Source organism: Rattus norvegicus, chromosome 9 (assembly GCF_036323735.1).
Source record: "Rattus norvegicus strain BN/NHsdMcwi chromosome 9, GRCr8, whole genome shotgun sequence".
In the NCBI taxonomy this organism is placed as follows: Eukaryota; Metazoa; Chordata; class Mammalia; order Rodentia; family Muridae; genus Rattus; species Rattus norvegicus.
Genome location: NC_086027.1, coordinates 110,179,469 through 110,205,133, shown reverse-complemented (window position 1 = coordinate 110,205,133; position 25,665 = coordinate 110,179,469). Strand labels below are relative to the sequence as shown.

General features: G+C 45.2%; 1 long non-coding RNA gene across 2 annotated transcripts; it reads right to left on the bottom strand.

Annotated features, from left to right (window-relative positions):
* Positions 1–292: 292 nt before the first annotated feature.
* On the bottom strand, positions 293–18,446 carry LOC120094760 (uncharacterized). 2 transcript variants are annotated; one of them, XR_010054893.1, is made up of 2 exons: positions 14,791–18,446; positions 293–6,326 (listed from the first exon to the last, which is right to left on the bottom strand). It is a non-coding gene; the product is annotated as an uncharacterized LOC120094760 (long non-coding RNA). The 2 variants fall into 2 exon arrangements; XR_005489368.2 differs by lacking the exon at positions 293–6,326 and adding an exon at positions 12,409–14,680.
* Positions 18,447–25,665: the final 7,219 nt, after the last annotated feature.

Genomic DNA, 25,665 nt, shown 5'->3' with positions numbered 1-25,665 from the left:
AGTCTTCACTCTCTTCTATACCTATTATCCTTAGGTTTGATCTTCTCATTGAGTCCTGGATTTCCTGTATGTTTTGGACCAGTACCTTTTTCCGCTTTACATTATCTTTGACAGTTGAGTCAATGATTTCTATGGAATCTTCTGCTCCTGAGATTCTCTCTTCCATCTCTTGTATTCTGTTGGTGAAGCTTGTATCTACAGCTCCTTGTCTCTTCTTTTGGTTTTCTATATCCAGGGTTGTTTCCATGTGTTCTTTCTTGATTGCTTCTATTTCCATTTTTAATTCCTTCAACTGTTTGATTGTGTTTTCCTGGAATTCTTTCAGGGATTTTTTCGATTCCTCTCTGTAGGCTTCTACTTGTTTATTAATGTTTTCCTGTGTTTCCCTAAGGGAGTTCTTCACGTCTTTCTTGAAGTCCTCCAGCATCATGATCAAATATGATTTTGAAACTAGATCTTGCTTTTCTGGTGTGTTTGGATATTCCATGTTTGTTTTGGTGGGAGAATTGGGCTCCGATGATGCCAAGTAGTCTTGGTTTCTGTTGCTTGGGTTCCTGCGCTTGCCTCTCGCCATCAGATTATCTCTAGTGTTACTTTGTTCTGCTATTTCTGACAGTGGCTAGACTGTCCTATAAGCCTGTGTGTCAGGAGTGCTGTAGACCTGTTTTCCTCTCTTTCAGTCAGTTATGGGGACAGAGTGTTCTGCTTTCGGGCGTGTAGTTTTTCCTCTTTACAGGTCTTCAGCTGTTCCTGTGGGCCTGTGTCTTGAGTTCACCAGGCAGCTTTCTTGCAGCAGAAAAGTTGGTCTTACCTGTGGTCCCGAGGCTCAAGTTCGCTCGTGGGGTGCTGCCCACGGGCTCTCTGCAGCGGTAGCAACCAGGAATACCTGTGCCGCCCCTTCCGGGAGCTTCAGTGCACCAGGGTTCCAGATGGCCTTTGGTGTTTTCCTCTGGCGTCCGAGATGTGTATGCAGAGTGCAGTCTCTTCTGGTTTCCCAGGCTTGTCTGCCTCTCTGAAGTTTTAGCTCTCCCTCTCACGGGATTTGGGTGCAGAGAACTGTTTATCCGGTCTGTTTCCTTCAGGTTCCGGTGGTGTCTCAGGCAGGGGTCCTGCCGCTCCTGGGCCCTCCCCCATGGGAGCCCAGAGGCCTTATACAGTTTCCTCTTGGGCCAGGGATGTGGGCAGGGGTGAGCAGTGTTGGTGGTCTCTTCCACTCTGCAGCCTCAGGAGTGCCCACCTGACCAGGCCGAGAAATATCTTTTCGATTCTCTGTTCTAACTATCCCTAGGCTTGGCCTAGCATTTTTGCAATCTCATCCTCCAAGCTGACTGATTCAATTCAGCTTCTCTCAGCTTCTGCCTGAATTGTTCTGCCTGGCCTCAGACTAACTTTGACACTATGTTCTAATCTTCTGGCCCCTTCTCATTCTCTGACTCTTTCTGTCTTCACCTGTGTCTAGCTTGCTCTCTCTGTAACCTGTCTCTGTAAAACTGTGTCAGTGTAACTGTTTTACACACACACACACACACACACACACACACACCTTTCTTTCTCTCTCGCTGCTTTTAAGTAGCCTCTCTTTCCTGGGTTGTTCTTTTTTTTTTTTTTTTTTTTTTTTGGTTCTTTTTTTTCGGAGCTGGGGACCGAACCCAGGGCCTTGTCCTTCCTAGGTAAGCGCTCTACCACTGAGCTAAATCCCCAGCCCCTCCTGGGTTGTTCTTATATGAGTTGCCCATATCCTATCTCTGACTCATTCTGTCAAATCTTTCTCTGATTTGTCACTTTGTCTGCCCCTCAGTTAGGCATCACATTTAAATTGGCTTCTTCCTTCTACAAACTAATGTTGCCTTCATTGTTAGGGATTAAAGGTGTGTACTAAGGGTGCATCTATATTCCAGCCAGATCATAAAGTAATGCAGGGTGTGTCCGCCTTCCAGCACATCCTTACATGTGATTCCCTTGCCAGAGCAGCCATGTTGTGGGATTAAAATTCCTCTCCACATCACACTCCACGGGGCATCTCTCACTTGGTGACTAGGGGGGAGCTCCGGGGTCATGGCAACACACTGCAGAACACTCTAATGACCAACATTCACTCCATCGCATGGTCTGGGTTGGCTAACATGGGGTCTGCGTCATAGCTAAATTTCTACCTCTGCCTAGTTCTCTTTCTCCAACTTATTTGGGACAATATTTCTTTTTCCTCTTCTCCCTCTTTTTTTGTGATTATTTTTAAATTCTTTTAAATTTTCATGTGTGTTTGTGTGTGTGTGTGTGTGTGTGTGTGTGTGTGTGTAGTGCCTATACGAATGTTTGTGTGAGCACAAATGAACACGTAAACAAAGATTCAAATGTGTGTGAAAGCCCAAGGTTGATGTTCGAAGTCTTCCTCAATGGTTCTTCTACTTGAGAATTTCTCAATCCAACCCAGAACTTGTTCGTATGGTCTGTCTCAATGGCCGGCTTGTTCCAGAGATTCCTCTGTCTACTTCAGAGGCTGGGATTATGGATGGGCCACCATATCAACTGGGCATGTATGTGGCTTCTGCATATCTGAGCTCTGGTCCCCTTGTTTGCACAGCACACACTGTTGAGGCAGTTCCCCAGCCCCTCTTTAAAGTATGTCTTCCAAAGACAAAACCATCCTAAGCTCCTACTTCTAGACAACATATTCCACTTGAAGCTCTGAGTCAACCATTGGCCCCAGAAGAAGTTACCAAGAGACGGTTATGCAGATTGTCTTCCAGTCCTTGCGATGAATACCTTGGAAGTCACCCTGCAGGGAACGGGCATTTCTGCATCGGTCCTTGGTAAAGCTGATTGCAGAAATTCCACCATGGTACCCTGGCAGAATGCAGGGTTTGAGAAAAGCTAATCAGTCTCAAAGAATCTTCTATATCCCAGAGGGCTAAGCAACAACCAGTGTGGGGTGTAAACCATGCCAGGAAGTTTGGTAAGGTAGAGCAGATTGAGACTCAAAGACCTGGTGGGCACACACCTGAGGCTTAGGCGACTCCCAGCTCCCTGCCGGACTCCTGACTTGGAACATGTGCCATGCTTCTCACATAAAAGAAACTCGTCCTCTGGTCATGTAGGCCCAAAGCAGAGTTCTCCATGCTAATGAGGTACCTAGAGGCCCAGAGGGCTTAGCCAATAAGCTTCCCTTCCCAGACATTCCTCTCTGCAAAAGGTATTTAATCTCAGGCCCACCCTGAGAAGTGGGTATAGTTTTATGCATCCATTTTCTGCCACGACAATAAACTGTTTAAACCATGGACTGTCTGTTTCGTCAAGATCCACCATGAGGAACCTGGGAAAGGCCTTTGTTTATAGAGCTGTAGCCTAATCTCCCGTAGAAGGCCTCTCTGAGATCCCAGCCACAACCACCACAAAGCCTGCTTCTGCCAAGCTAAGGACAACAATCCCCGTGAGACAACAGGAGCTCCCCTTTTCACCCTGACCCTGGGCTAGGCTCTGTTCCCAGCCCGAGGGCCCCCCAACTCCATTCTCTGCTCTTCTGAGACTCCCAAGATATCCAAGAGTTTGAGAACCCCATACCTCTGGCCTCATCACAGGCCGGGGGAGCTCCTGGGCCTGCTCCAGCTTTCCCAGTCTCAGGTGTGCTTTCCCACCACCGAGTGGTTCCTTGGAGCTTCCCTACAGACGGTCAAATTCCCTGAGTTCTTCCCCAAGCGACCAGGCCTAGTGACAGATCCAACTCAGACCTACAGACCAGGGTTGGTACCTTGGTGGCAAATTATTGGAGCACACAGGACAGACACAGCCTACTGGCATGGGCCATAGGCCACAGGTTTGATGGACAGAGTACGTTCTGAAGATAATGGGGTAACTGAAGTGGAAACCTAAGGGTTCTTTGGAAAGTCAGTTGTGTTGGGTGGTGGTTTGCTGGGGCACACACGTGAAGGAACGTTTTGCTGAAGCAGACGCAGGTGAAAGGATGTTCTACTAAAGCAAGCACGTGAAAGGACACTTGATGAGGGATTCTTCACTAACGACACGCATGTGTTGGTCTGCCTTGCCCTCTGTCGTTGCGCTCCAATTGTTGGCACTCCATAGTGAGAAACGTACCAGAAGTTGTTGGTGTGTGTTGACTCCTTGTCACTTCCGCTGACTCAGGCTGGTTGTCAGAGCGATGTCAGCTGAGGGAAGACTGTGGAAGATATGCCATGCTTGGATGGATTCTAAATAGGACTGAAAGGTCAGTGATGGAGACAGAGCTTGGCTTGCCTGTAGATCTGGCTGTGCAACGCCTTTTTTCTTGAGTCTTTCCTGATCCTTGCTTTGCTGAGAGGCACAGAGGAGAACTTCTCCTGCTGGCCCTGGTCCCTCCTGCTGACTCATGCTGAGGCCGAGGCCTGGCTGTCTCTGCTAGGTAGTGCCACTGCTGCTGGTTCATGTTCGCTATCCCGACTCTACCAAACTAGACTGCTGGCGTATCCGTGAAGTGTTTGTGAGTGGACTGGGCTACCTCTGCTGACCTGTGCACTGAACTTCTGATTTCCTGACAGGGCAGACGGGATTTGCTCCAAAGAATCATCTCTATACAGGTCCACTTCCCCTGTGTCCTTTCTTAACCACTACCTCTGGTGGGTAGCGAGCTAAAAGGGAGGTTAAAGTGTTTGAGAACCATCATTAAAAGTAGGTTTTGAAAAAACAAAGTTACAGGTACCCATTAGTAGGATATCTGCAAATCACAGTGGTAGACCTGGGGGATAGGCGTTGATTTGTCTGTCTGTCTGTGTCTTCCCAGCCTAAACAGTCCCTTCTTTGATGACAATTATGTGGCACTCCTGTGCTTACTGCAATGCCTGGCATAGAGCCCACAGGTAGAAAATACCCTTCTTGGGGGACTACCTTTGAAAAAAAGTCAAAGGGCTGAAGATGTGAAGATTTCCATCCCAGACGGTCTTTGCTAACCCTGCAGAGACCAAGTGGAACCAGAGTTCCGGAAAATGTGTGTGCTTTTGTTAAAATTCTGAATGCTTCCCCCATGAGTGGATGGGAATGCTCGATCATGCCCCGAACGCTCGGTCCCCAGCTGTAGGTGTGACTGGACCATCAAAGTGCTGACCCTATCTGTGCAAGGCTGAACTCTTAGGAGGCAGAGCCTACGGAGAGAATGCGGAACGTGCTTTGAAGAGTCCATCTTGTCCCTGGCCCCTTCCTCTCTGCCTCTTTGCATCCAAGTGCCAGGACAGGAGCCCTCTCCTTCATCTCTTGCCCCACGATAGCGCTCTGCGGGACCTCAGACGTAGGCAGTAGATCCAGCTGACCTTTGGAACACAGTACCTTAAATTTTTATTCTTTCTTTCTTTCTTTCTTCCTTTTTTTTTTTTTTTTAGTATTTTATTACAACAGAAAAACTAACACAATGAGTTTTTAATTACCTCACATATAAAGACTATAAAGACAGATTCTTTTAGGCTTAATCTGGTCTCCCTCCCTGTTAAGGGCTCTGTTTGGGGTCTGTGTGTGCTGACAGCTTCCTCTGACTTGCAGGGTGCATCTCTGCTTATGCTGTTGATTTTGGTATGTTAAATCTCTTTTTATTTTTTCAAAAAAAAAAAAAAACATGTCGTATAGAATAGTTTGCTAGTTTGCATGGTAGCAGATGAGCCCAGGTCTGTCTGATTTAAAATGACATAAGAGCATTGCTTGTTTGCGTTCCAGGTCACATACCTATTCTCTGGCTGACAAAAGGGTCCAGACTAGGTGAAGTTCTCATCTTTAAAAAAATGTGCAAATTCCATAGGGGACAGAGAGGACTTTTAGGTTAACCCTGCCATTAAGTCCGTTGCCCTGAGTGAAACACAGAACCTCTTCTTTACTAGTCCCCTGCCTGACTCACAGGGTCACCATGTACCTACAGGTAGAGAGAGCAGACAGGAACATTGGCAAAGCTTTCTAAAATATCGTGTCTGGTTGTCCCAAGCCACTGGTAATCTCTTGCCCAGAGTCACAGGGTCACAACTAAACAAAAGCCCTCTCCAAGTGGAATCGCTCATCAAAATCTTCTGAGCCAAAGAAACACTGTGCCAAGTGAGGCCGCTGGGCGGATGTGGGAGGCAGCCGGCACTGAGCAGTCGGCTCTGGAAGGACTTGGTCACCATTCCTTTGTGTCCATCAAACAGGTCCTTCACCAGAGGATTTCCTTCAAACACAGAATTAATGGCTTCTGTGGGTTAGCACCTTAGACACTGACAGTTCCTTAATCTCTGTGAGAGGATGGGGTCAAACAGGCCCTGCAGTAGGCACCACTGCCGGCTCGGCTTTCATCTTCCAAGGATTTCTGAAGGGCTGATGAGCTGGGGAGAAGAAATGCTCTGCTGTTAGCTGACCAAATAGTGATAGACTTAGAAAGATTTCTGTCACTTCTTCCTGCAGAGCTAATCAGGAGCCGCTGAGGTGAGAAGAGTCCTTCCCCGTAGGCTTCTCCCCACCTTCTTCTCAACCCACCTAGTCCTCTCATAAAACAAAGCAACAAAATTACCAGGCCCGACTTTTTTTTTCTGCCTCGGTTGTTTGTCAGATGTTTGTAATTTTGTAGCAGCACTGGGGGCAGTTTAGGTGAATGGTTGGGAGGAGAGAGGAGAATCACAGCAGATGGCTGAAATTCCAGAAAAGTGTCCTGGCTAAGTCAGCCTCAACATGGAAATTGCTCTGTTTCTGGGTGGGTTTAAACCTGGAAGCTTTTCACCTGTGACCCCCTTGGAAGAAAAAACAAGCAGGGAACTGAAGGAAGGGCCCAAAGTCTGATTCCTGACTCCATCCCAATCATCCGAAAGGTATGCTGGGAGGGTGTGTGTGAGAGTGTGTGTGTGTGCGAGTGTGTGTATGTGAGTGTGTGTTGTGTGTGAGTGTGTGTGTGGTGTGTGTCTATATGTGTGTGAGTGTGTTGTGTGTGTTGTGTGTGTGTGAGTGTGTGTGTTGTGTGAGTGTGTGAGTGTGTGTGAGTGTGTGTGTGGTGTGTGTGTATATGTGTGTGTGAGTGTGTTGTGTGTGTGAGTGTGTTGTGTGTGTGAGTGTGTGTGTGTGTGAGTGTGTGTTGTGTGTGTATATGTGTGTGTCTGTGAGTGTGTGTTGTGTGTGTATATATGTGTGAGTGTGTGTGTGTGTGTGTGTGTGTGACATATGGCAATTTGAAACAGTTAAACATAAGAATGTTTTTCATTCACAGAAGGCAAAACAAAAAAACAAAAAAACAAAAAACCAAACCACCCCTCCCCATACAACACGTTTCCAATGTTTGAAGCCAACAGCCCCAAGGGAGGATCACAAATCCACTCCCTGCCCTTGAAGACTTGAGTTTATGTTTGAAGGTTTGCTTCGGCTGAAAGATGAGTAACAGTGCTGGGAAGTCAGCTCCCTGTTGGCTACAGGTTCTAGGGCACTAGATATTTCAAGGGCTGTATAAAAAAGCCCAATTTGTGATCTTTCTTTCAGATGGGCCCACCTGTCTGAGAAAGTTACAAGAACAAAATTTCTCCATCAGACCAAATCCTTCCCTTGACACTTAGCTGGTGCTTGGTGCCACCTCTCTCTTCTTTGAGGGCTAGGTTTCCGATAGAAAATATTATGTCCCTCTCTCCAGTGAGTATAGCCTTGTCCAAATTCTCCCCTGCTGATGCAAGAACAAACCGGAGGGAGTGTCCAAGCAGAGAGTCGCTGCCCAGCATGACTTGCAAGGACAATTGTTTCACTGGGGGCTTCTGATAGCAAGGAGGGAGAGTTAATTAAATCTCATTGTAAAATTAAATGGCATAACTCTACATTTTGGAACCAATGCAATTATGCCTTATCATGAAGTGTTGTAAATCTTTGCGACCGTGATGTATTATTCTCAGGAATTTACATAGATTTCTGGAACTAAAAGGGGTGTGGGCAATCACAGAGGGGAGCGAAGTCATTTTGTGAAGACGAAAACAAATGTACAGAAATTCTACAACGACCAAAGCCTACAATGAGCTTCCTGACTTAAAATCTAGTCCTCGAGATAATTCACTGATTCGTATTTTGAATAAAACTTAAACCCACAACAGGTAAAAGCAGCGAATTGTCAAAAGAGGCAGGGAAGTCACCATGCTGCACATAAGCACATGTGTGCCAGCAAGTCCAACAGCAAGGTTGGCTGTGGATAGTTCTTAAGCCATGTGCTAGTTAAAGTAGCTGGGGCCCAGGGAGTACCATCATGTGGGAAACGATGTCAGAAGTCAACAACTAATATAGACGCCTCCACAGCAAAAGTTCCCAGAACTGACCCCGACTTTTGGAGAACTTAGGGGGAAACAAGAGAATTTTGATTTTCAAAGTTCCCTCTAGGGTCTCACCTCATTGGGATGCTGGCCTGAGACTCTTTCTTGCCTCTCTGAATTTCTTTTCTTAAATTATGCCTCTGTGCTCTTTGGAACCTCCTTCTTGGACTGTAGCCTAGAAATTCAAAGGAACCCGTAGGATGTGTAGCAATCAGAAAGAAACCTGGTGAACCCAGCCACACTGTCTTGGAAGTGCTTGAGTGTCAAGATCTGCAGTGGAGAAGCTAGAGTGTCAGGAGCTTTGAGTGACTTTAAATCAAAAGGTGTCCACACCCAGGTTGAGGACATTGCCATGTAATGTCCTAAGGTAAGATGGGTCTATAATGTCCCAGCTTGAAGACACTGTGTCCAGGAGCAGGTGGGATAGTGGCAAAAGGTTTGAAAGACCTTCTGGCCTTTTCTTTCTCATTCTGTGCACATGCACAAGTGATTGGTTACAGCCCGCTCAGACTAAGGAAGGCAACTGTGCTGTATTCACAATGCTGAGCTTGCTCCAAATCACTCCCACAGACATGCGATGATGTTTGCCCGGACGTTTACCAGTCGGCATGGATAATGAACGAATTGTCTCATAGCGTCCCCTTGTTCTGTGACTGTAGATTTCTATCTCAAATATCTTGTCCTTCCAAAATTTGTCTCTGCTATTTAGGGTGAGAGACCAAAGTCAGTTTTTCATTTTGGTCTTCTGACCTCTCTTGGGGCTGACAGGGGGAAGCTGGTAGATGCATTAATTTGAGGGTCACTGTCAAGTCACCTACTGCAGGGAGTTACCCTGGCCAGCAGTGGATGAGAGGCCTCTTTTCCAGTCTCACAATTGGAATTTATTGTCCATTAGAAGAGGTGCCCTTTCTATGTGGTTTTAATTGCTTTCTCTTCTACTGGGGAACGCTGATAACCCTGACGTTTGCCTGGCTTCGTGCTTCTTCTTCGATGAAGCATTCGCTCGTATTGCTTGATCATTTTTGGGTTGCTAGCGTTTTTTTTTTTTCTTTACTAGAAGCTCTTTAAATAGAGAAATCAGCACTGTATGGGAACTACGATTCTTTTTCCTCTCAGGACTTTTTTTTCACAACTTTTGCACGGACAGCATGCACTTTTTTTTTTTTAATATAGTCAAATTTATCAATCTTTTCCTTATGGGTTCTGAGTTTGTAGGCACTGATAGAAAGTCCTTTCTGAAGCTGAGATATGAAAGAATTGCCCATGAGGTTTTGTTCTTTAATACTTATTTCTACATTTTTAAGTCACTGATCTTGCCGAATAGGGTCAAGGACAGCTCAAGTTTAATGCTTCATAACATGATACCCAGTTGTTACAACACTGTATACAGAACACCCGTTTTTATCATCTACTATACCCCAAATATGTTGAATTATTTTCCTATATTTCTATGTTGTTCCAGTGGACTGTTTATCCGGCAGCCCCATACAGTTTGAATCTTGAGTTTTTAATTATGTCCGAATATCTACTAAAGATAGCCTCAAACACCCTTGCCCTTTCCAATCGCCCCTCAGAAACTACCAGGTTATTTTGTTGTTTTCCTGTATGGACTGTAACATCAGCCTGTTTAGGTCCAGATGTGGTTTGCTGGTACTCCTATGGGGACCATGTTGAGTACATAATCAGGAGAAACCGGCCTTATTTATTCTGTTTTTGGCTAAGAACATGTTGGGACTTTTGAATTGCCAAAGGTTCAGAGTGAGTCCAGCCATTCCTGACCATGACCCCTGCAGAATCAGCACTGCGTTCTGCCGGACAGGTCTGGGCTATTTTCCTTGAATGATTGTATAACCCCAAAAGACAGCTCACAACAGCACAGCTCTTTTTGGTGTTTTATTTGGAGTTTCCTTAATGGCGCGGCTAATAATGTAGAATGTATTTAAGAAAATTCTTAATCCAGAGATGTGTCTGCATGATACCAGCACACAGCTCAGCAAAGCTGCTTTAGATACTGTTGACCCTTTGCAGAAAAACTCTTGAGTTCACCAATGTTGGCGTCTCCATTTTACCATCCCTCAACATGGCGTCTCCTGCCTTTCCCTGAAGGGTTACGTCAGCTACCAAAACTAACTTCATGACCTATTTCATGTTCCTTTAATCAAAACCTATCCCTGGAAAGAATACTGCTGTATCAGTCATTTACACCTAACATGAGAATCTTTCTGACAGTGAGGAGGACCGTGGATTTATTTAAACGAATTTTGAGCGCCTGGGAGCAATTAGAACAGGCAGGGGAAGGTGCCTGGTACACTACCGGGTAAATTGGAAGACTCCGGGCCCCTAATTTCAGGTTTATGAGGACCTTGCAGCCCCCCAGGCAATGCTTCTGTCTCTTCCTTCCCGCACTCGGAGGAGGACCCCAAGATAGGACAAGGGATTTCACTGTGACACCAGAAGAATGGGTTGCTATCCAAAGGGAATCTGTTTCCTTTATCGGCTGAGGTTTGGCAGGGAGGTGGGAATCCACTCACTGCAAAGGCCAGAAATGGTGCAATTAGAAGCAGAACCATGAAAACATTGCACACAACTTCTCTCATTCCACATGCAAAGCACTTGATCTTAACTTCTGGAGCCAAGAACCCAGAGAGAGGGGCTTCTCCCTCTCTGATTTGCTCTTGGACAGCATTCAACATATTTGTTTCCGTTATCACAAGATTTTTATTTATACTGCAGCCAGTTTGACTACCTTCCCCGTATATAAATGGCTCATCTCTGCCCTCCTCGGTATTAGTGGACAACGCCCATTCCGCACTGCGTGCGATGAAGTTCACATTATTCGGAATTGCTGACTGCACCTCTGTGACTCTGCTTTTCGCCGTTTTAAAGAGCAGGGAGAACACCGTTTAGAAACGAGTTCTTTTTGGCTCCGTTTGAAGAGTCTTGAGTCCCCAGCTCTTCAGAGGCCACCTTCTGGGGGTCTTCTCCACCCCCCCGCACACGCACCGCTCGGAACCTGTGAGGAAACCTTTCATGAGCCCCGGCGCTCCCCTCGGCTGTGACAGGAATCTTTGGAACAAACGTGAAAGGAGTTTGTTACTGAAGTTCCTGAATGCGAGGTGCTGAGAGTCAAGCCGTGCACTTCATTACGAGCCGAGCCGCGGCTGCCGAGCGACTGCTTCAAGAACTGTGCAGTGCTCGGTAGGAAAGGCCCCAATTTCTCTGCCATGCTCCGTTTCCTCTCAGCTTCCAAACTTCAAGAGACCATTCGATGAGACTTGGGATGACTGAGGGAGGTCACAATTCTAACAGTGGGAGCAGTCATACCCACCCCCACCCCCCTCTCCCAAGCAGGAGAGCCGAACTCATCTCTGTACTTCTCATCAATGCTCGACTACATGAGCGCCACCGATCAGGTGTGAAATAATTCTAGAAATTAATTCTTATTTGGCACTGGTTGATTTTGTACTAAAACCTGACTCTGACCGTCACTTCCCTCCGGGGTGGCATTCACGGCGCAGGGACCGAACAGGGATATAGACGCGCAGTGTGTCAGTGTGGAGCGGTGGTAGCACGTGTCGTTGACAGTAGTCAGTCAACCCTTCTGTCTCTACCTTGATCCTGTGTTCCTCCTCAACGGGTCCCCCAAAGTCAACGTCTCTCTCAGCTTCCTGACGTCCTGCTCAGTGACAAAGGCACCATGTCCTCCCATCATATCATGTGCCTGATGAAGCATGGCAGTCTCCACAAGGCCACTGAGGGTCCTTCCTGCATGGGGAGGTACTGGGCAGAGGCTCCATTCTGTGGGAAAACAATGCTTCCCTTGGCCTCGGCCTGGAATTAGAGACACACATCACATGTGCGACACTTTCCCAGCCTAGGAAGCGCATTAGAATCTGGGGAGTTAAGGAGAGAGAAAGCATTTGACCTTCTCCACTCAAATCCAGGATTCCCGTATCTTCCTGGAGAGACTGAAGGCTGCAGGGTTTGGCAACTTTATTGTTTATTGTCCCAGTTGTACGTGTTTAGGGGACATTGTAGTGGTTCTGACTCTGAGGTCCTGTTCCCCGATTGGTCCTTGACCCATCAATAAAGATGCTAGCAGCCAATGAGCAGGGCAGAATAGGTGGAACTTCCAGGTTCCCGAGGGCAAACGAGCAGACGCACACCGGAGAGAGGAAAGGAAGGTTTTTCTCTCTTTTCTTTTCTTTTCTCTCTCTCTCTCTCTCTTTTTTTTTTTTGTTATTGTTGCTTTGTTTTATTTTGTTTTGTTTTGCCATACTATGGAGGTAGAAAAGATGACCAGCCATGTGAGATCTCTGCCTGAGGGGCCACAGACCGCTTCTCCAGGAGGGAGACTACATTGTAGAGCTGGGACTGAAGGTAACTGAGCAGCTGAAGCTGAGGGCAGGTTGAGCGGTGTTGAGCTAAGTTTTGGAAAGGGCATGCTAGCCACGGTACATTAGAAGCCCCCAGCAATTGAGCCAAGAAGACAGGTTGAAATTGAGCAACGTCTGTGCTTTTCATCCACGGATCCGATATCCTCTGGTTGAGAGCTGGTAACCCAGTCTGCTCAGAACTTAAAGTAGGTAGCAAAACTACAATCTACAGGATACTGTGTGGCGACTAGATACATGTGCACAAGATTGATTGATGCAGTCAGAGTGGTCAGCACTTTAATCTGCTTGAATATCTAATTTGCTTTATTGACGAGTAATGGATGTGCAGGCGTATGAGGTGCACTGTATATTTCGAGACGTGTATATGAGGCATAGTGATCAAATAAAAACTGACACTTCCTGCCCTTCGGTAGTTTTCATTTGGACTCTTCAAGATCCTTTCTTCTGGTTATTTACATAGAATATAGAGAAGACTGTTAGAGCTACAAACCCACACCTGACGTCCGGATGAGAATGCGTTCCTTCTCTGCACTATGTTTTGGGAACCATTACCCAATGTCCCTTACTCCTCTTACCATTCTTCATGCGGATTCGATATTTACTCTTCCGTGTAGGAGAGAGGTGTTTAGGTGTTTGCTTTTTTTTTTTTTTTGTCTGACTTCCTTCACTTCAAAACCTCCCCTAGCCCCATCCGTTTTGTTGCAGAGTATAGAATTTCGATTTTTTTATGTTGCAACGATATGTGTGCATACCTACGTTTTCTCTGTCCGCTACTCTATTGGTGTTAACCAGGCTTTGGGGAGACCAACGCCAGGTTCGTAGTTTCATTTTTTTACTCTGCAAAGTGTTCTTTCTCTGAAAAGTATCTTAAAGTAAATATAAAATGAATTGAGTGAAATTTTGAAAATAAGTATTGTCTTACCATAAAGAAAATAGCTGGCGGCTGGAGAGATGGCTCAGTGGTTAAGAGCACTGGTTGCACTTCCAGAGGACCTGGGTTCAATTCCCAGCACCCACATGGCAGCTTACAAGTGTCTTTAACTACTGGTCTAGGAGATCTGACACCCTCACAAGTACATACATGCAGTAAAAAAACCAATGTACATAAAATAAAAATAAATAAATTATTTTGACTGAAGAACCCAGGAAAACTCACCAATTTCAAATAAGCTTGGTTGTAGACATAGCAGTGACTATGCCCCACATTAGTGTCGGAATACTGTATTCTAATACCCTAACTTAAGCTATACTGTAGACATTCTGCAAGGTCATGTCACCAAGACCATGGTCTATTTTTATTCAGAGAGCTAGATACACACACACACACACACACACACACACACACACACACACAGCCATTTTTCAAACCTGGAGTGTGCCCCTCGGTAAAACCCTGCTATCATTTCTTTTTCTCTAACACATCTTTTGAAAGCATTTTCTTTTTCATTTTTTTTTCATTTTTATCATTTAGAATTCAATTATTTTGATTGATATATAAAATAATGCATTTAAAAACATTCACATATTTTTTTCAGGCATATGATCATTCATTTATACTTTCTCTTTTAATTACAAGTCTATTTTATGTATTTTGGGGTCAAAATAGTAAACATTAGAAATACAACAGTTGTTCAAATATTCAAAATGGCCCATGCCAAATAATGTAAAAATATTTTTTTTTGTTATTTTGTCTTTTGTTTTTAAATTTCAGTGCTGGGCTCAAAAGCCACACCTACACGCAGGCTTCTTGTCACAGGTACATTCTCTCCACCCGTACATAGGAGCATCTAGACACGTGTACAGACTCTCAGGTTGTAGCTTACTGTGGAGGGGGAAAGAGAACGGTGACCAGAGAGAACAAGAGAGTTCACATATGAACAGCAGCGTCTGTACCTCTCAGACCAGCCAGTGGAGACATTTCTAACTCCATCTGCACAGAGAACAGCAAAGGCCCAGAAGGACGAGGCAGCTTACCCAAGGCTCAGAGTATATTTAGCAACACAGCTTGACCTAGAATCCAAACGAGAAGTTCTCTAAAGCCTCTTCTTTTCACAGTAAGCTCCAATTGTGCTCAATTTCCCGCCCACAGCATATCACTATTGGTATTTAGGTATACATACCTTGTGTTGTTTTCTTTTGTGTGTGCTTATAAAAAATCCCTGCCAAGGGCTTATCTTGAAGGCATAAAACGGAAGCAGCAGTTAGTCAGCTACACACTCTGAAACATTATATCCATTTCACACATTGGAACCAGACCGGCTATAAGCAGTCCTGCTGGAGGCTCTGATTGGATCATCCGATCTCGAAGATAGGATCCAGGTCTTTAGCAAGAACTAAACTATGTTTGCACTCCGTTGAGTGGGGACAGAAGGTCGCTTCACACCATCGCAGATTTCCAAAGGGAGCTAACAAAAGCTTGCAGCTTTGAAACGTGTGGCAAAGCACAATATTCTACCCACAAAGCAAAAGCAGTGGATCGCACTGATAAGCTCTGTGTGTGTGTGTGTGTGTGTGTGTGTGTGTGTGCGTTTACGTGTGTGCAAGTCGGATGGAGCTAGGCAGAAGGGCAAGGGCGAGCCTTCATGCAGAGGATGTAGTAGGAGCCTAAAAATAGTGAGAGACACTGCATTTAGGCAGCCAGTCACAATGGATTCACTTCTGACACTCGTCCTAGCAACGAGCAGTACACACGTCTGTTTGGAATATCCAGGCATTTAAATCTTTTTTTTTTTTCAATGCTACTCATTTGTTAATGGTTAATAGTTCCTAGAGCCTCGTTTGGTCTCTTAGGAAAGAAAGAAATTCCTACTTTGGCCTAATTTTCTTGAGAATTTAAGCTTTTGCTTAAAATGCTCGGTAAAATATGTAAGGCTTGCGTAACTAATGCCTTATTAAGTGTCTGGGTATGTTTAATCCTTCACTTAAGCCATGCAACAGACAGACAAAAGGCTCTCCGGTGACTTCGGTACAAACCAAACAGGACCAGCTTCACAAACCTTTGTTTTTTAGCAGCACCTTAGTTTTCTAATTAATCAGTATGTTGAGTTCCTCGCCTAAGAATTGAAGGGGAATTCTTCAGCCATTGAGACAGAGTCAAGAACTAACCAATCTGGTAACGTATACTTGACCAACAACTTATCCCCAAGCCAAGGAAGCTACCTCAGGGAGAGTGCAGCCGCCCACAATACACTCACTTTCAGAGACACGAGGATCAAAGCAAATATTTTTAAAGTAGGAAGTTCTCTGTGAGCATAGTTACAACTTTAGCTAAAATTCACTGCCTTGCTATGACTGTGTTACCCCTGAGATGCTCTGGGACAGTTTCAAAATATCCTAGGAGGAAGACCAGGGGTTCTGAGGTCTGAAGCCTAAGTTCCAGAAAGGGACCTGTTCCTTCTTCAATAGCTTACCCTTGGGCAGTTACTTCTTGCTTGATCTTACCGCACTTGACTTCTTAATATAAAAATTAAGAGCAAGCTAATGTTTGAATGTATTTTCCATGCTCTGAGAGTTGGTACATCCATACATACAACAGTGTAGTTTTCCTGCACTGTACTTTTCTACACTGTGGTAGAGGATTGGGGTCACATTAGGCATTAAATACGCTCTCATTTGATCAGTGGTGTAACCACTAGCATTGCTCTGAGCATTTCCTTACATAGAAAAAAAAACAGTAGATTTGCAACCAAATAACTACCCCCCCCCCACTTTGTGAAGCACAGCCCACTTACTTCCTTACATACGGTGCCACGCTGTGAAAGGAGTCGTTAATTCATGGACTAAGCAGCAAGGCCAATCGGTCTTTGCATCTTTAGCACCGTGGACAATGAAATTTCGGTGAGGTTTTTGGAACCCAGCTGTGGAACTAAGTAGAACGGAAGTAGATGCAGCAGAATAAAGGGAAGGAGCGGTCAGACATGAGGAAGAGCCTGCCCAGGGTCTATCACACACCAACAAGGGAAGCCAGTGCCTGAGGTGGGATTTTACACAGTGGCAAAGGGAGTTCCTGCTTCCTCGTGACACTGGCTGTACACCTTCGCTTGTGTAAATGTGTGTAACTAGATGATTTAGTAAAACTCTAAACATTCTTCTTAAAGCCAAGAACTTCAGCTTGTCCTCATTCTGAGTTCCCTAAACAAAACTCTTGACTGATTGGTTGGTTGGTTGTACCATCATGTCATAGATTGAACATATTTCATAAGGGAAGTAATGCAAGAAGAGGGAAAAAACCCAGTGTGTTGTAAATTAAATACAATAGTGTCTTTCACTCAGGTGCCTCATGATCGGAATGAGGCTCTAATGGCGTCAAACGAGTAAACACATTCGCTGGTTTTACAGGGTGGGCGGGGGCGGGGAGGGGCGACCAAGCAGTCAGTTTTAATCCCACGTTGCCATATCCTTAAACAATGCATCAAAGTGCGGAGAGGTTGAAAATATCTTTCCTTCTGTCGGATTTCACTTTAGTCGATCCAAATTTGGCATCACCGCTTTCTGAAATATTTTTAATTGTTGAGCAGTTGGTGATTTTAATAATTTAGTGCAGAGGAAAGGAAGACGAGGGAGACATCAGAATTTAAAACACAATGGCAGAAAAAGTTAGGTTGATGTTTGACTTTTTAAAAAAAAAATGTAGTGGTGTCATGCCATTGAATAGATTAAGGGAGACGGCTCCTGGTGTGTCAGGAGGTCTCTGGGGTCAGCCCTTGGCTCTGGCGCCCCCAGTTAAGCAAGCTTGTCAATTTGCCATCACGTTGATTTTTCTCACCCGACTGTTTCTTGCTTGTCTTGTTCTGCCTTATTTCCTTGAGGCTCTCAGGGCTGCAGACATCTCCTGGCTTCAGTTCCAGGTGAGGAGTGGGTTAGGACTCTAGAAGGTCATCAAAACCTGGTACGGAGGCCTTGCATATCCATGATCGCTGGTTTTCTCTACTGGAGTGAAGTCCCTTTGAAGAATGATCCTGTTTACCTATAGGAGTCTTCTGTTTTGTTTTGTTTTGTTTTTCATAATTTTCTAACCCAATATCCGCTTAGAATTTAAGGGTTAAAGTTCAAATGGGTTGCCCCTTCCAAGCCAAGTCGTTAAACTCAATAATGAGGAGATCGAACACTGGCTTTTAGGTGGTGTTGACCTGCCTTGTGGCATCTGCTAGGGCCGAAACTCTATGTTCCCTGTGTTAAATACTGGATCCTTTTTTCTTTTTCTTTCTTCTTCTTTTTTTTAAAGTTTTCTGTTCGCTCCAAAAATGAAAAGTCTTTTCTACTCCAAAAAGAAAGGGAAAAAAAAAGTTCCTTAAAATGACTTTTAGTCTTATGACTTCCTTTAGAATTCTTTGGAAAGAGTTTAAGAAAAACATCACATTTACATAAGCAGACTCAATTATAGCCTTCCATCGCTGTCCCCACACGTGCTCGGCTACTCCTCATTTAAATAGGAAGCCACAGAAACATTCACAGCATGCATTTCTGTTTTCTTCAACTTTCAAATATTGTCTTCACATGCATTAGCTCCGTTGTTCCTTCGTGCATTGCCACGAATCGGGAAGACTGGGCAGCCCCCCTCCCCCGCCCCGCACAGATGGCTTGCATGCGTCCAGCCTCGGAGACTGGGCACCCCCCCCCCGCCCACGCACAGATCGTATGCATGTGTCCCGCCCGAGGCCCACACTAACAGCAAGTGTAGAGTTGGATCCCCAGCCACACCATCTCAGCCCCTCCCATCACATCCCATGGCTGGAAAGAGCCTCCAAGAACTACAGACCCCTCACATGCACTTCCTGGCAATGTTTTCCTTTCCGAGGGACGGGGGGGGGGGGGGGGGGGGGGGCGGGGGGGGGAGGAGGAAAAGAAAAATACTTTTTGCACCTTCAAGACTACAATCACATTAATATTTACCTTCACTTTAGAGAAAGCCTGTTCATTTTCAGACTCAGGGCAAGTGATACAGGGAGCGCTCGCCTTCCTGCTCACTTATGAGTTATTTTAATATTAACCATACTCAGGCTAGCCTTCAGAGGAGGCAAAACAGGTGAAAACAGGTGTTCTCGGTGTCTGAAATCCTACGTTTACTTCTTTATGTAATCCCCACCCCCAGTGAAAGTACAGATGAACTTGACGGGATCCTGAGGCACTAATTGAATTTTAACATGTGCTAATCCTTGTGGTTTCAGGTACAATTAGTTATTTAAAAACTGCACAGAATGTCATACCCGAAGGTCCCCCAGCGAGCTCTTCTCCTGCATTACTCATCCCTTAACTGTTTCCTAAAAGCACAACAGATAGGATGTGAAGGGCCCTGGTTCTTTCTGAAACATACGATCTATTAGGAGGCTTGGCCTGGTAGAAAGTAGGTAGGTTATGAGGACCCTAAGAGCTTTCGCCAGCTTGACACCCTGTCCAAAGAATTTAGGATAATATCCTGTTCCAGGAACTGAGCTAACCCCGAAGAGGGAAAGGCCCTTAGCAGTCCCCCAACCTCGAGCCAAAGATATCTCACCATTGAGGAATGCAAGGGTCAATGTGCGTCATCAAGGGCCAGCTCACACTGTTGCCAAAGACTGTCCTCCACAAGTATATACAAAGTGTGTGCTTTTGCTACTCGGGGTCACCTCTGTCCCAGTTACAGGGCCACCCCAGTGCACTGGATCATTAAACCTCTTGCTCATTTGCATCGCTCTCTGTCTCCATGTAGTCTGATCAGGTCCTACAGTTGTTAGTATCCCCATCTTACAGATTTGAACAGTGAGGACGCTGTGAAGGATGAAGGATGTGTGCAAGGTTTACAGCTGAGTCCAGTCGGGTTGGTTCCACTTGGTTTATGCTCTGAAAAGCACTTTGCAACCAAGGGGAAGACTGCAGCTTAGCCATGGAGAGAATGGTGAAAAAGAGAACAGAGAATGAGGGACTGACGGGAGGGAGGGAAGGGCCCCCTTTGCCTGTCACCTAGGAGGCGTCACAGAGAGGATGCCATGTCCTGGTTCTTTGAAGGATGGTGGGCAGCAGTTCTCCTGGAGAGAGAGGGTGAGGTTGTTGTGTTATAAAAAGGTAGGAGAGACCAGAGATATGACTGGTGGAGGCACGATATGGTGCGGGGGGAATGGGGTGCCTCTGTGGGTCATGCTAAGGTATCCCTTCCCCCTCTGAGGTACCAGCCATAAGGCAGTATAGTACAGAAAGAGCTTATTCAGGGCACGGGGAGGGGAGTAGAGGGAGTAGAGAAAGAGGGAGGGAGGAAGGAAAGGAGAGAGAGAAAGAGAGAGAGAGAGAGGGGGGGGGGAGGAGGAGGAAGAGGAAGAGGAGGAGGAGGGCCCAGCCATGAGCATGTGGGGTGGTGGGGAGAGGAGGGGAATAGGGAGAGGGAAGGGAATAAGGGAACAAGGGCAAGAGAGCGAGGGTGGGGGTGGGGCAAGCAGCCCCTTTTATAGTGATTCAGGCACTGTGGCTGTTGCCAGGTAACTGAGGTGGAGCCTACACTAAAGGCCCACAGAGGCGACTGAGCATTCTAGGCAGTGAACTGCAGGCCCAATCAAGGGAGCTTAAGAACATGTTGTGTGATTGTGAATTGCAGATTTGGTGTAGTTAGAAAAACAACCCTCAAACCAAAAAACAACAACAATAACAACAACAACAAAACAAACCAACAAAACAAAACAAACCATCCAATTATGAAGAACTTGGGAAGTTCTATGCTGCCCCCCCCCCAATAAAGGACCACACACAGCATTTTAAGCTAAGGTTGGTTTGGTTGGATTTGGGAGAGCAGTGGTATAGTGCTGAAGGGAGGACACCATTTACCAGCCTGTTAGAACTAAAGAAAACAGAACCAACACTGGTCTCTTAGATTCTAGAACATACTGTCCCTCAAATTAGCTTGAAACCAAAAGCCTTGTAGTACCCATGCCATAGGAGGTCAGACACAGTTCAGCTAATTTTCTCTTACTCAGAGCCCCTTCCCCACCTCTACCCTCCTCCCCAGGATAAATCAAGGTGTTAGTGCTGGATACAGTCATCTGCAGGTTTGACTAGTGAGTCTCCCGCCCCAAGCCAGCTCACATGGTTCACACACATGGGTATTGTCAGGTCCCAGGTACCTGCCGATTGTCACCTAAGACACCAACTTCTTGTCACATGCAGCTGTTAACTTTCCTCAGACACAAGAAATGAGAGAAGGCTGGTGGACCCAATAAACCAAGGGGCTATAAACAAGAAGCCATAAAGAGGCCACAAGGCAAGAGTCAACAAGCAGGGTACTCCAGAGCCTGGGGCATCTAAACTCAGAATGGCATCCCCTAACTTTTGCCATATGCAGTCATTTAGAAGTGAGTCCAGTGATGCGCTTTTAGGCTTAGCCTGCTCGGGTAGAAAGGGTAAGTGCAGAGTATAGGTTCCCGGAGGCAGGATCCTTCACGGTCACTTGAGCACTTGCCTACCACACTGGCTCTCCAGCTGCCAGTGGAACTCAAGGTACTGATGGCAGAGTTTAAAGCATGAATTTGGAGCCAGATACGATGTCCCGTGCTTTGAATCCAGAGGCAGAGACAGGGCCCTCTCTGTGAGTTCAAGGACAGCCTGTTCTACAGTGTGAGTTCTAGGACAGCCAGGGCTATGTAGTGAGACCCTGTCTCAAAACAAACAAACAAGCAAGCAAACAAACAAACAAACAAAACTATGGACTTGTGGGGTTAGAGTGATGACTCTTTAGTTAAGAGCCCTTTCTGTTTTTGCAGAAGACCTGGGTTTACTTCTTAGGACCCACAGACTGGCTCACAACCATCAAAACACTTCTACACATAGAAGCAAGCACATCTTTTAAAATAAGATAAAATCTAAGTTTGAAATGGAAAGGGAATTAAAAGTTGCATTAAACTACATTCTTTTACACAAAACAATTGCTTTTTAGAAAGCTCCATGTTTGAGAGTGGAACATGCCAGACATGGCTTCCATTTCAATGTAGTGAATACCCAGCCCCCCATAGGCATTAGAAACTACGGTAGGCCCTTGGATAATATTTCTGTGTTTTAAGTCTATTTCTTAATGGGATTCAACACCTCATGGCCTCGTGACATTAAAGCTTTTGTAAGAGTATAAGAATATAAGGTTGCAAACCTGGGTGACCTCCTTTAGTACCCAGCCTGGCCAGAGGAAGGGCCAGCACTTATAAGTGATGATCTTGGGTTGGGGATTTAGCTCAGTGGTAGAGCGCTTGCCTAGCAAGCGCAAGGCCCTGGGTTCAGTCCCCAGTTCCGAAAAAAAAAGAAAAAAGAAAAAAGAAAAAAAAAATAAGTGATCTTGGTAGCCCAATATAAATTATACACGAAGTGCCAGGACAAAACAGGGTAGCTCTTAGAGGAAATCTTACAGTGCCCCTACCATGTGCAAGCTGACAAGCATACTTGGGATTCAGAATGGTCTAGGATGGGAATCTTAACACAGCTGCTTTCATTCAAGGAAAGCCAGAACCCAGTTTTATAAGAGCCATTGTTTCGTTTTGTTTTAGTTGCTGTTTTAGCAAAGGAGTTTATTAAGAAATGATTTAAGGTATTATCTTAGGGTTTGACTGCTGTGAAGAGACACCATGGCCTAAGCAACTCTGGTAAGGACAACATTTAATTGGGGCTGGCTTACAGGTTCAGAGAGTCAGTCCATTATCATCAAGGCAGGAGAGCATGGCAGCATGCAGGCAGGCATGGTATTAGAGGAGCTGAGAGTTCTAGATCTTGTTCCAAAGGCAAAGAGGAGAAAACCGGTTTCCAGGGAGCTAGGAAGAGGGTCTTAAAGCCGAGGCCGGCAATGACACACTTCCTCCAACAAGGCCACACCTAATCCAACAAGGCCACGCCTCCAAATAGTGCCACTCCCTGGGCCAAGCATATTCAAACACACATATTCAACCACAAATATTCAAGCATATACAGAAGAAAGATATTTAGGAAAAGGGCAGCATATACCCAAGGCAGGCCTCTGGAGAGAGTTGCACACAATTAAATGTCTTACTTAACAATGGCCATATATACAATTTTTATGGCTTCTAAATTGCATTGATTTTTGAGATAATGTAACTTTGAATGAAAACCGTACTTTGAAAGTGATAGGTTCATAGTAAACATATAGACATTTTCTCCTTTCTTAACACAGATGATTACTTTAGAAATAAAATTTTTATTCATAGTGTTTAAATCGAATTACCTGACACAGGGGTATAATGCTTCTCTCAGATGTCATAGACTATCAAACCAAGGTATCAGTGATCTCTTTTGAAGCTGTTGGCCCGAGAAGGGGGTGTCCCATAGACCACCCCTCAAAATACAAGCTGTTGCCATTGTTCCTGTTTAACCACCAGAACTTAAAAAGTAAGGCCTTATCCCCGAAAACAATATCTACTTGAATGTACAAAAAGAAACCAAGCTTGTACTGAACTGGGAGTTTCATCACTACTGGTTGGCTTCTGTAGGACCCCCAAGGAGCTATTCACCTCGATAAGGGAGAAAAGTCATCAACTGAAAGACACAGTAACAATCAGCCCAGGGAGATGGGCTCTCTACTGCAACAGTGGCATAAACATTATGGGAGTGACCAGCTGCTTTATGCTTGATTTAAGGTCCACTCCACAAAAACAGAACTCAGGTTTACTTCTATATAGTAGCCCAGGAGTTCATGGCTGAATGGGTCGGAGGTCTTAGGGGAGTTCCTACTTCATTTAATTTTCTAAATACACATAGCATCAAAGCGCCCTCTACATAATTATCTTTACAGGCATTGGTTAGCGCAGCTCTCAGTCATCGTGAGAGGAGCTTCTTTTCCTGTAATTGTGGTTAGTGTAGGTACACAGCACTTGTCAGAATGTGGAGAATAAGAGAGTGTGGAGGGCTCAGCTTCAGGTGGACCACGCATGTCATATTCCTTTTTCCCAAGGCTCAGGAGAAAGTGTGGGAAGATTATCAGAGCCAGTGCACTCAAAATTATTTTTTCAAAAACAAACAAAACAAACAAACAAACAAACAACAACAACAACAACAAAATCTCAGTATTTTTCAGACACATAAGAACCCAGCCAGTGTGTTTGCCTGCACAAGACCTGTACAAGATCAAGGTAGTAAAAATCCCAGCACAAATGAAGTAGTTGAGGAGATATCGAAAGATGGTGGCTACTGGTGTGGGAGAGTCAATTTTCTTTAAGGAAGTCGCCCTCCGTAGGTTGGTCACACTCCTGTGGATGGTCCCAGCACTAAATGGAGTTAGTGAGTAGAAGGAGGAAGAAAAGGAGGGAAGAGGAGGAGGAGGGGGAGGAAGAGGGGGAGGAGGGGGAGAAGGAGGAAGAAGAGGAAGAGGAGGAGGAGAAGTCTGGAGGAAGAAGCACGGTATGGGATGAGTTGGAGGGCACAGCGTTGGAATGGATTTGATCAAAGCACATGGTACAGTTTCATAAAATTATCAAACAATTTTTTAAAAAATAAGGTTTTCATTTAAGTCAATTTTTTGGTAACATAATCTCACTAAATCTGCTCATATCGTACATTACTACAGTGGTAAGAACTTGTAGATCAGAGGTCTGCCCCCTCATGATGAGTCACTTCTCTTCCAGTCAAGACCCACAATAATTAGGACAGCAGCTCAAAGTGCTAAGATGAGGTTTTACATAAATCCAGATAATTAAGATGACTCAGTAGTTTTCCCGAGATCTCCAGACAGTTGCTTCATGTATCCTCTTGGGGACTATGCGAATAACTGAATTCCCATGGCATCCACAGGGAGTCCCAGTGTCTCCCAGAAGTTTCTCGAGTACTTCACACTTTGGTATAGAATCAAGTTCGTTACTTAAGAAACAATGAAAGTACAGCAGCCCTCAGATAATTAAATGCCCATCCTGTCAACATCCACTGTGATCCATTAACACATGAGAAGCTAACAGTGCATTACAACTTTTGAGAGAAGTATATGTCTCAATCTGTGCATAGCCAGCTCTGAGAGAAAAATATTACCACAGCTGGGGAAATAATATATCACTCTTTGGTCTAAATATGACCCAGAGTCTTCCATAGTGATAATTTATTTAGTACGCTACCAAAATTGTTCTTTGTTTCCCGCCCAAGACCAGCGTGTTGTTGGGCACGAACGGGGTCAAGGCTTTACTAGGGAAGGCCTCTGATGGAGCGTTCATGGTTATGTTCATACTATAACTCCAAAGAACCTTCTAGATACCTGGGCTGGCTTCTTGATTTTGTTCTAGTCTGGTCTTTCCTCATGTTCCTTCTCATTCAGCTTGTTCCGCAACATGCTAATGGTTGAGAATAGTCTTTGGGTCAACTCCTAGATTCTCCTGAGACACTGGTGTTTCATAAAATGTAACAAATTGTTGCCGTAAAAATTAGAAAAGCAGAAGAACCGGTCCCCACACGTTCTCACTCAGCGAGGATCTGTGGGAGCCGCGTGCTCCAGATGTTTCTCTGCCAGCTGCTTTCACACACTGTCCCCTTGGCGGGTAAAATCAAAAGTTCCAGAAACTTGTAATTTAGCGATTAGATTTATATGTTAAATACTCAGCCCCCAATAGATCCACACAATAAATTCACTGCCAATTAATAAATATTTAAATAAACCACCCACCTAGACAAGATAAAATTGACCTAGTCCACCTGGATCCAGACCATCTTGCCCCATCGCCTCCATCTTGATTCCTCTGGCTCCTCCTCCTCCTCCTCCCTCCTTCCCAGACTTTTCCCCGCCTACCCTTCCTTCTCATCCAATGATAGGCTACGCCTTATCCTAGACCCACCTTGCTGCATAATGACATCATCCTACACAGTGGTTGAAGCTGGCCCCTGCCGATCCCTGTTGGGGTGTGTGTGAGTGGTGGCTGGGGGATTTATACGACAGTGTTTGAAATCTTTGCGCCGAGCTCCCCCAAATCCAAACACACAAGTAGCATGATCCTATCTTAGCCTCGCAAATCTCAGTGTTCCAAATCTCCAACTGTTTGTCAATTTTATTTTCATTGGCA